This window comes from Monodelphis domestica, chromosome 7 (genome assembly GCF_027887165.1).
Source record: "Monodelphis domestica isolate mMonDom1 chromosome 7, mMonDom1.pri, whole genome shotgun sequence".
Taxonomy (NCBI): domain Eukaryota; kingdom Metazoa; phylum Chordata; class Mammalia; order Didelphimorphia; family Didelphidae; genus Monodelphis; species Monodelphis domestica.
Genome location: NC_077233.1, coordinates 145,791,996 through 145,803,852, shown reverse-complemented (window position 1 = coordinate 145,803,852; position 11,857 = coordinate 145,791,996).

The following is an 11,857-nucleotide window of genomic DNA, read 5'->3' as shown; positions in this document are numbered from 1 at the left end:
GTGAACAAAACTAGAATGATTTATAATATCAATTGTATAAAAATGAACAATTTTGAAAGACTTCAGACCTCTGATCAACCCTGATATCAGAGTCTAATAAAAAAAGACCTAGAGCCACCTTATGACAGGAAAAATGATGGTCTAATATGCAAAATAAGAAATTATTTTTTGAATAGGACTAAGGTAGGAATGTTATTCCTGACTGGGCTTATATGATATGGGAACTTGCTATTTCTTTCTTTTTGGAGGGTGTAAGGAGGAGGGAGGAAGAAAAAATGAGAGAACTGAAAGAGAATTGAAGAACTGAAGAGTGATGAGAATTTAAAAAAAAATTTTAAAGTACAAATATTTGTGCTAGAGCAAGTGATTGCTGCAATGCATCCATAAAGTCAATATTGTAGTTGCTATATCCCCCCTTTTTATTTTAAACCTTTACCTTCCATGTTAGAATCAATACTATGTATCAGTTCCAAGGCAGAAGAGCAGGAAGGGCTAGGCAATGGGGGTTAAGTGACTTGCCCAGGGTCACACAGCTAGGAAGTTTCTGCGGCAAAATTTAAATAAGGCCTCTTATCCCCAGGCCTGGCTCTCAATCCACTGAGCTACCCAGCTTCCCCTGAGCTATAATCCTTTGCATAACATACAGAAGAATGTTAGGATTTCATAATTGTCATTGCCTGCTAAAGAACCTATCAAGGGAAAGCTACAAACTCTTTGAGTCAAATCCCATCATCTTTTCACCGAAGACCATTTCTCAAGGTGATTTCTTTGGGCAATGGTCAAATTATTTAGAGAAAGAGAACTTCATTAGGATTCTTCCCTTTATATTATTTTCCTGCTTGCCTAAGCAATGTATTGCTTGTTCCTGGCAGCTAGGTTGCATAGTGGAGAAAGCTCCAGCCCTGGAGCCAGGAAGACTCATCTTCCTGAGTTCAAATCTGACCTCAGACACTTTCTAGCTGTGTAATCCTGGGCAAGTCATTTATCACTGTTTGCCTTGGTTTCCTCATTTGTCAAATGAGCTAGAGACAGAAATGGCAAAGCATTCCAGTGTCTTTGCTGAGAAAACCCCAAATGGAGTCATGAAGAGTTGGACACAACTGAAGAACAATAAAATATTATTTTTCATCCCTTATAACTTCGGGGAAGATGTTTCTCCTATTGCTTCTTTTATGTAATTAATTTAGCACTCATCAGCAAACATGAACAAAGAGGAAGCTACTTTAATAGTTCCTGTGAGAGATAATGAGAGCCTGATTGAGGTCAGGACTCTCTCAGTGAGGAAGAGGGGGCAGATAGAGACACTGCAGACAATGAAATGGCAAGATCTGGCCCTTGATTAGATAGATGGTATGAATAAGAGTAATGGGTTGAGGATGAAAGTGACAGACAACAAACATGATCATTTCCGGACACAAAGGACAGGGAGGATAAAAGCTATAGCTTGGGTTTTTTAAGTCTATAACAAAATGAACCCAATAGGTCTAATACTGTCCTGCTTATTTTGGGCTCTCTCTGAACTTCTTTGGGCTCTCTTCTGAGCTTTTTATAATTATTTCATTGACTTTCTTTACTTTTCTTTCTTTTTTTTTGGCATTATGATTACTACCTTCTGTTCATCCCATAACTCTCCCTCCCAAAGAAGAACCCCATCATTTTTTTTATAAAACAAATAGGGTTGGGGTAGTTCAGTGGCTCATTGGATAGAGAGCCAAGCCTAGAGGTGGAGGAGCCTGGGTTCAAATCTGAGCTCAGACAATTCTTAGCTGTGTGGCCCTGAGTAAATAATTTAACCCTAATTGCCCAGTCATTATCTCTCTTCTGCCTTGGAACCAATACTTAGTATTGCTTCTAAGACAGAAGGGAAGGGTTTTGTAAGATTAAAATTAATATCCAATAACTCCAAGTATTATATTTTATGTTTTAGTAATAATCATTCGAAGTAAAGGAAAAGTATAGCCTGAGTAAAGAGCAGTTTCCTGGACCTCAAAAGCTGGAAAAGAGAGAGAGGGGCAGGGTTACAGAACCCTTATCTCCAAAACATAAGAAGGTAACATAAGGGGGACAGCTGGGTAGCTCAGTGGATTGAGAGCCAGGCTTAGAGACGGGAGGTCCTGGGTTCAAATCTGACCTCAGACACTTCCCAGCTGTGTGACCCTGGGCAAGTTTCTTAACCCCCACTGCCTAGCCCTTACCACTCTTCTGCCTTGGAACCAATACACAGTAGTGATTCCAAAATGGAAGGTAAAGGTTAAAAAAAAAAAGAACATAACATAAGGATGAAAGTGGGATGCTGGAAAACGAAGTCCTGGGGTACAAAATTCTAATTACACAATTTAAAAAAATAAGTATGGTAAGACAAAATAGATCCACACTGGTCATGTCAAAAACATGGGTTCATTTACCTCTCTGCCAAAAGGTAGGAAATACTGGTCATCATCAGTCTACTAGACTCTTGATTATTCATTATATTTAATCACAGTTGTTAAAACTTTTTCAGAACCAATGGTGTGCTAGAGTTTAACAATCAGCTCTCTAAAAACACACACACACACACACACAGGATATACTTTTAAATTTAATTGGTATTATTAACATTTTCTCCATTACTTTCTTAAGTCTAGATAAACAACAAAACAATCATCCAAATCTTGATTTGGAGTTTGCCAATTTATAGAATGTAAATGTTCACACTGAAAATTTAACAATGTATAAGTAAGTTTCAGCACTGTATTTAAAAAAAATCCCTGTATCAAAGCTATTTTCTTTCATAATAATATAGTCATTGTATTTTTGTTTTTCTTATATCCCTAGCACTTAACAAAATGCTTGGCATATAGTAAGCCCTTAAATGTTTGTTGATTGAATGGTTAATTCCTGATTCTATTTACTTCACTCTGCATCAGTTCTATTTACTTTACTCTGCATCATATAAGACTTCCCAGATATAACATGCTAGGACTGATTCAGAACAATCTGGTAATTCAAGCTTGAAACTGGAACTACTATTATGTCATAAACAAGAAAAACAATCAAAACAGAAAGCATATTCAGCAAGGACACAGAATTGGTTAAATTGGATACAATCTCCCTGCCCCTGTAGGTTGCCTAAGAGAATCTAATTTCAGAAGCTTGAGAGAGAAGAAACAAAAAAAAACATTCCCTGGCATTTGTACTAAGAGCATCAAGAAGCTACATCATTAGCTTAAACCTTTCGTCTTCTGAGTCAATTAAATCTTTGAAGAAGAACTATCCTTAGCCAGAGTGGGACAAGGCCTTGGGATATTGTTCCAACCACATCAGATTTCCATTGTTTCTTACTGTGAAATAATATTGCATTTCCCTCATATGGCATAATTTGCTTAGCTATTCCCCCGATGATGGACATTCTCTTTGTTTCTAGCTCTTTGCTCCAATAAAAAGTTCTGTCACAAATATATTTGTTTATGTGGGTCCTTTCTGTCTCTCTGATCTTTGGGGGATGCAAAACTAGTAATAATCTAACTAGGTCAAAGACTGTGAAGAATTTAGTGACTTTGGGGGTATCGTTTCAAATCATCTCTTCCCATAGCTTTTCCTACAATGGTCAGTTTCCATTTTGTCATCTGTGCATGCGGGGAAAATTCCAAATTGCTTTAATTTTGATTTCTCTTACTAATAAAGAAGTTTTTTCATAAAGCTCTTGATAGCTTGCATTTCTTCTTTTGAGAACTGCCTACTATGTTTTGCATGACAATAAAATTTAAAAATTTTTAAATAAAAATAAATAAATTCTAGGTCCCCCAAAGCCAGGATATTTGAATCCTATAATGGAACAGTAATAAAAGAAAACTTTAACTGAAAAAAAAAACAATAACTGCTTGTTCATGTCCTTTGACTATGTATTTGGAATTGCTCTTGGCATCATATATTTGAATCAATTTTCGATGTATCCATATATTATATGTGTCTGTTACATATGTATATACCCACATATATGCATATACATTCAGGAAAGTTTGCTGCAAAGATATTTTCCCCACAGTTAACTATTTCCTTTCTAATTTCCACAGGATCACAGGAATAGAGCTGAAAGGGTTATTGTTTGTAAAGGTTTTCAATTTAATGCAATTATAATTATCTATTTTGTCTCCTGCAATTGTTCCTATACATTATTTAAGCAAAAACTCTTATCTATTATGTTCCTTCTATGCTCCTCCAATTTATTTATATGATCTTTTGTCTCTTTGATTTGAAATCTTTTTTTCTTTTAAACCATTACCTTCTGTCCTAGTATCAACTGTAGAACAGAAGGGCAAAGGTTAGGTAAATGAGGTTAGGTGACTTGCCCAGGGTCACACATAGGTAGGTTGTTTTTATCTTATTTACCTAATTTGTTCTACTCGCTAATTTAAACATTTTTATGAAACAGTTTTGATTTTTTCCTACCTTATAACATCATTTTATATCTAGTACTGCTTGGCTCCCTTCCTCTACTCTTATCTTTTTTTTTCATTATTTCCTTCGAGAGTCAACATTGTTATTTCTGGAATACATTTTTAAAATTACTTTTTCCAAGTTTTATAAAGTAATCATTTGAAAGTTTGATTGATGTGGTAAATTAATTTGTGTATTATCATGTTTATTATATAGGCATGGCCCAACCATGAGCAATTAATATCCTTACAAATATTTAGCTATCTTTATTTCTATAAAGTGTTTTATAGTTGTATTTATATAATTCCTGTGTGCATCTTGGTAGACAGACTCCCAAATATCTCATTTTTCTATAGTCTCTTCCCACTGGGTTGTTTTTGGTAATATATAGAAAAAGAAAAAAAGCCTGGCCATTTATGTAGATTTATTTTTATCTTCTACTATTTTGCTAGTTATTATTACAATCATTTTGGGGGTTCTCTAATGAGATCATTGAATCATTTCTAAAACTACAATTGATTCCTCGATGTCTATACTTATTCTCTTAATTTTTTTTTGTATTGCTGCTAGTCTAGAAAGATATCAAACAATAGTGGTGACAACAGATATTCTTGCTTTAATATTGATCTTTTGGGAAAGCTCTATCATTTCTCAATAATGTTGGCTCTAGATTTGGGCTAAATACTATTTACCATATAATGAAACTATCCATTTATTCCTACTCTTTAAAAAAAAAAACACCTTACTTTCTGTCTAAGTATCAATTCGAAGATAGAGGAGAGGTTAAGTGATTTGCTCAGGGTCACACAGCTAGAAAGAATCTGAGGTCATATCTGAACTCTGGTCCTCCTGGCTCCAGGCCTGGCATTCTATCATCTGTGCTATCTAGCTGCTCCTATTCCTATTTTTTTTTTTAAGTCTTAACTTCTGTCTTGGAATCAATACTGTATATTGGTTCCAAGGCAGAAGAGTGGTAAGAGCTAGGCAATGGGGGTTAAGTGACTTGCCCAGGGTCACACAGCTGGGAAGTATCTGAGGCCAGATTTGAACCTAGGACCTCCCATCTCTAGGCCTGGCTCTCCATCCTCTGAGCCACCCAGTTGTCACCTCCCATTCCTATTTTTAAAAAAATATTTTTAGTATGTTATATTTTGTTCAAAGCTTTTATTGCATCTTTGGCATAATTATGTGTTTTTGAAATTTTTGTTGCTAATATGTAATGTGTTTATAGTTTTTATAATATTGAAACAAACTTGTATTCCTGGTTTAAGTCCAACCTTATTATAGTGTATGATATTTTTAATATGCTTCTGCAGACTCTTTCCTAAAACTTTATTCAGTATGTCTGCATTGATATTCACCAGAGATGTTGGTGTATAATTATCTTCCTCTCTCCCTCTGACTTAGCTATCATGAATATATCACAAAGAGGCAATTTGGTAGGATGCTTGGGTTCTACTATTTTTACAAAGAATTTATGTTATATTGAAATTATTCTTATTATTTTAAAAATATTATTGATGCATTTTTGTTTGGGCACCAATCACTTCCCAATAAACGCACAAAGAAATCTCAATACAAAGCAGATTCCTGAAAGAATATCCCTTTAACAGTGAGGTACTAAAACTGATGACTGAAATTATCAAGGGTTTCATTGCCTCTCCATATTGATTTTCTTCCTATTTCTATTTTCTTCATTCTGTATCAGTTCATGTATTTTCCCATGGTTTGTTGTTGTTTTTTTACTTTTCATGTAGCAAGTATGCTCTAACTCACTCTTCCCCTGCCAGCCTAGTTACATCTTGGGGAATAGATATCAGACTGTGGGACTTGTAGCCACAATGGTCCCAAGTGCAGCCAAGCCAGATAAAAATGAAATTGGGAAATAGTGAACAAAATAAATAGAAACAGGACAAAACATAGATAATATGAATACGTGGTTTTCTAAGTCAATATGGCCTGCAGGAATACTTTGTACAAGTGGCCCCTGTTTCTGTTTGAGTTTGACACCACTGTTCTAGGGTACCCTAAGGGTTTGGAGTATCTCTCTTCTCTATTGCCATGGGCTCCGATCCTACCAGCTGTGATCCTTCCAACTTTTAGGGGACAGTGAATGGAATCCTGTTCCATTCATCCACTTGATATCAATCAGCTTTGGCAAAAGGATATTTACTTCAAACCTATAGCAAGAACAAATTTACATTTCCCCTAGTACCTTAGGGTCTCCTATACCACCTCAGCTTGGTTCCTACAGAGCACTAATCGCAACAAAGTCATGCCCAAATTCCTGTCCACTCCATCCCAGTTACTGCTGGGACTGAGTCCAGAAGGTCACTCCCAAAGGTTGCTGCTTGCTCTCCTAGATATTAATGGTGAGATAGCTACACAATCCAGCCTGAAGTCTCATTCTCAGAATCTCAAATTCTAAGACTCCTGGGAGCTCCATCTCCTGATCTTCTGAAGCTCAAGGTTAGATCCTTCAGATTAATCTCCACCTAACACAAAGAACAAACAGCAAGGCAAACAGACCCCCCATTTTCATAGAACCACATGTCAGCCTTAGATAGGAGAAAGTCATCTTAGATACCACTGAGGAGTTAAATCACCAGAAAGAGATCCTTTGACTGATAGCAGTCAAAGAAAAAGGCCAAAAGGGGCAATTAGTTATTCTTTGAATATTTATTAAGATCCACTTACAAAATCATCTAGTTCATGATTATTTTTTCTTCCAAATCAACATTCCCTCTATTTTTTGATCACTTATAAACTCTTTATTGCTTTATGAGTTTTTAAAATTATTGATATTTGCAATTTAGTTTCTCTCTGCCTCATATTTTTTACAAATAGCAAAATGTTTCCTATTTTCTGTTTCCACTTCTCAGCATCAGTCCTTTCTAAGACCTAATTAACATTTTTTCTCCCACATAGGTATCATTCCTCCCTCATAATTCTTCCTCACTTAATTTATTGACCTATTCTCTTTCTGTATATGTATGTGTTGATGAAAGTGTTCAGAAATACAAATTTTCCCCTAAGTAGTGCTTTGCCTACACCTCAAAAGTTTTGACATTTTGTCTCATTGTCATTTTCTTTAAGAAAGTTATCTATTGTTTCTATAATTTGGTCTATAACTCATCATTTCTTTAATATTAAATTATTTAATTAATTATTAGCATAAGTATTAAGTATTTAAATTTGACTTCCTTCAAATTCTTTTACAATTTTTTTATTGTCAACAAAGAATATGACTTAATATTTCTGCTTTTCTGCCTTTTATGAAGATTTTTATGCCCTAGAACATGATCAATTTTAGTAAAGGCATCATACACAGTTGAGAAATATGCATATTCCTTTCTCTGTATATTGCTTGCCATTCCATAATCATCAAAATCCTATTCAATTTAATATTTTAAAAATTATAATAAAAAATATTATCCACCTTCAGAGAAAAGACTGAATCTTAATGTGGATTGAAACATATTTTTAAACTTTATTTTTCCCAGGTTTCTCCCATTTTGGGGGGGGGGGTCTGTGTTCTCCTTTGCAATATGGCTAGTATGGATATATGGTTTTAATGACTGTGTGTAAAGTCTATATCAAAGTGCTTGCCTTTTCAAGAAAGGGAGAAGGGAGGGAGAGAGGGAATTTGGAACTCAAAAATTAAAAAAAGAACGTTAAAAATTGTTGTTAGGAGCAGTTAGAAAGTACCAAGCCTAGAGTCGTAACTGGGTTCAAATGTGACCTCAGATACTTCCTACCCATGTAACTCTGGGCAAGTTATTTAACCCCAATTATCTCTCTTCTGTCTTAAAATCAGTATTAAGAGAGAAGGTAAGGGTTTAATTTTTTTTTTTACCTGAATCATAAAAAATTCTGTTCCCACTCCTGATTTTAACTATCTATGAATCTTTATATTTCAAGTGAGTTCTTGTAAATAATTAATTGTTGTATTTTGCATCCTACTACTCTCTTCCATTTTATGGGTGGGTTTATCACATTCATATTCATTATCTTTTATTCCCTTGTATTCTCTGGTATATTTTCTTTTTTCCCTCTGCTTTCCTAATTTTTGCAAAGAAAGAGATGCATGGGGTGGGGGGAAAGACTGTTATCAGTACTAGTATTCTATAATTGAAATAATCTCTTCCTACTCTTCTTTCCCTTCTGTCTTGCCAGGCTTAGACCCTGGTCTCTACATTTTCTATCTCTCTTTTGGATCTCTCCTAAATGATATACCCTCTAAAGCAGTGGCTTTCTGGTGGCTTTTTGTTTGGCTTGTGATTGTTCTTCTTCTCTAGTCTGCCCTCTCTCTTTCAGTCCCTTCCCTCCTTTCCCTGTTCCTCATTGTTTCCTTATTGAGTTTAATGTAGATCTACACCAAATTCTGTGTATGTATGAATGTGTTTGTTCAACCCTCCTGGGTGTGACTGAGATGAGTGAGGATCATGAGATGCCTGCTCTCCTACTACTTCCTTCATGTTTTCATACTCTTTTCATTCACCCCAATTATGGTAAATACTAAGTTCCTCCACCTTCTTCCTCAATTATTAATGATTATAATAGCTAACACTCATATAGTGCTTTAAGATTTGCAAAACATTTTATACATATTATCCCATTTGATACAATAATCCTGTGAGGTATTATTCTTCTCATTTTACAAATGAGGAAACTAAGACTGAGAAAAGTTAAGTGACCCTGGTCATACAGCTATAATAAGTGAGATGGGATTCAAATTCATGTCCTCTTGACATTTTTTCTTCTATAGATTAATACACAATTTTTCTGGGTAAGTTATTTTCATTTATTTATTTATTTTTAAACCCTTACCTTCTATCTTGGAAGCAATACTGTGTATTGCTTCTAAGGCAGAAGAGTGGTAAGGGCTAGGCAATGGGGGTTAAATGACTTCCCCAGGGTTACACAGTTGGGAAGTGTTTGAGGCCAGATTTGAACCCAGGACCTCCCATCTCTGGGCCTAACTCTCAATCCATTGAGCCACCCAGTTACCCCCTGGGTAAGTTATTTTTAATTATAAAACTTTTTTCTTTTCCGATTATATATTCCAAGATTTCTTTCCTTCCTATAATTTCAGCATAGTTTTATGTAATCTCAGTTGTGACTCTTGGTATTTTAATTCTTTCTTTCTGACTTCTTAAAGCATTTTTTATCCCCCAAACCTGAAAACTCTCAAATTTGGGTATATTCTTGAGTGTCTTCATTTTGGGGTTTCTTTCAAGTGGTGATCATTCTTTCTTATTTTGATCTCTTGTCCCAGTAAAGCTAGGTGGTTTAAAAAAATGATTTATGATTTTCAAGGAGTCTAATGACTCAGATTATCTCACCTCATATGTTTTACAGGTCATTTGTTTGTGATACTAGATATACTTTATTTTCTTCTTTTTTTAATCTTTGGACTTTGTTCTAATATTTCTTGTTGTCTCCTAAGTCACTGAGTTCTGATTGTTCCATTCTTTTTTCAGAGCTATAAAGGATAATTTTAGCGTTGTGTTTTAAAAAATCTAAATTAATTTGGTCACCAGGGAAAATCCCAAATAATAAAATACCCATCAGCTGGAAATTATGGTGATTTTAATTAATATATAGAGAAGGAATTAAGGAGAAGAGAGAGGGAGAGGAAAGAGTTAATTTAAACTGCTCCAGCTCAGGCTGAGCCAGGCAGTAGTTAAAGGCCATGGCCAAAGTGGCCTCCCTGAGCCCAAGGGAAAGGAAGTCAGTCTTACCCAAGTTACCACGAGACTGTCTCAAGGAAGCTGTTTGAGGGAGATCCTCCAGGCTGAGTTCCACACTTGAACTGAACTGACTGTATGTCTGAATCTCCGAATCTCAACTTCTCATCCTCTTTTATAGACCTCTTGTGTCTCCTCCTCTAAATTTTCACATCTACTAATCACAGCAGACACTTTTCTCCAGGATTGCCCATTTTTAGTTCTCACCTTCTCTGGTTAGATTATATCTTTTGAGCTACTTCACACTTCTTTGTTAAGTTCACCTTTTGTTAGTTACTTGACCTTTTTGTGATTAATTTAACCTTTACAGGTACTTAACATCTTTTTGTATTAGATCTAAAAATAGACTTAGCTTAACAGTTCTAGCTTTACTATAAGGTAAGAACTAAGTAACTTCATTGTTTAATCAGGAGATTACAACTTTATCTTCCCCTAAAGTAGGGTCTAAGTAGGGTGGAGTAATTTAAAGTTTACAGAGTCCATTACTTGGATAAAATTTTCTACCTTCTCTTAAGTTATTTATTTTCTCTCTTCAAAATTTTTTACAGTAAATTTCTCTGATAAAGTTCTCATTTGTCAAATATATAAGGAATTGAGCCAGATTTGGAAAAATTAAAGGCAATCTCCAATTGATAAAAAGTCAAGGGTTACTAACAGTTTTCAGAGAAAGAGATCAAAGATAGTTATATGAAAGGATACTTTAAATCACTAACAATTAAGGAAATGAATATTTAAACAATTCTGAGGCACCACTCATCAGAATGGCTAAGATGACAGAAAAGGAAAATGACAAAGTCTGAAGGGCATGTGGGAAAATAAATTCACTAACACACCATTGGTGAAGCTGTGAATGTATCCAACAATTGTGGATAAAAATTTGAAACCATGCCTAAAGGACTTTAAAACTATGCATACTCTGAAACAATAATTACTACCATTGACCCAAGAAGGTCACAGAAATTGGAAAAGGACCCGTATGTACAAAAATGTTCATAGAAGCTTTTTTTGTGGTGGCAAAGAATTGAAAATTGAGGAGATGCCACAGCAAGTTAGGGGATTTGGGGAAGCATCAGTATGTATATTGAAGACTAATATATCTAAGCAGGAGTTGGGAAAGACTGAGCTAGATACTGAACTCATTGAGGAAGAAAAGAGAATGGTTTGGCTGTTGATAGGCAACAGAATACCACTCTAGCTGATACTGATCTCTCAACTGTTATCATTCACTCACCATCCAAGATGTGCTAGGAGGGTTTGTCCAAAGGGTCAGCTACAAATGGCTTTTAATCTGGCTGTAAATCATATTCCAGACCTCTCGCTTGTCAGCCAGAATCTAAATTTAGCTCCCTAACTTCACCTCATCCTTTTTCATTCCTCATGTTTGGTGCAACATGAAACATTTTAAATATCACAAAAGATTTAGCCCTACAACTAAGTTCATGGCAATGTGCCTGAGGTGCATTTAAGAAACTGTAAAATGACTAGAAATGCAATGAGTCAATACCTGTTTTTCAATGTGTTAACATGTAATGATATAATAAATACAGATAATAAAACAGTATCTAACTCTTAAAAAAAAGGCAAAGAGCAGCTAGGTGACTCAATGGACTGAGAACCAGGGTTAGAAATAGGAGGTCCTGGGTTCAAATTTGGCCACAGATACATCCTACCTGTGTGACCCTGGGCAAATC